This window comes from Arachis ipaensis, chromosome B07, assembly GCF_000816755.2.
Source record: "Arachis ipaensis cultivar K30076 chromosome B07, Araip1.1, whole genome shotgun sequence".
NCBI classification, from domain to species: Eukaryota; Viridiplantae; Streptophyta; class Magnoliopsida; order Fabales; family Fabaceae; genus Arachis; species Arachis ipaensis.
Window position 1 is genome coordinate 3,499,029 of NC_029791.2, and position 260 is coordinate 3,499,288.

The window sequence follows — 260 nt, forward strand, 5'->3', positions numbered from 1 at the left end:
AGGTCAGATATTTAAATAAATTGTTAATAAATTATAGACTAAACTCAGGTTAAATAGACTTAATTTTTTTAATAATAAAGACTGATTTGACCTAACTTGTTTCTATCCCTAAGTAGGGCACAAACAAAGGACCACTCGGTGGTGGCATAATCATCACTAAGAAGCATGTGTTTAACATTGAATGAAGAAATATAATTTTAAAATTATTAAAAAATCTATGTTTTTGTTTATATATATATACTGAAATTCTTTTTTTTTTA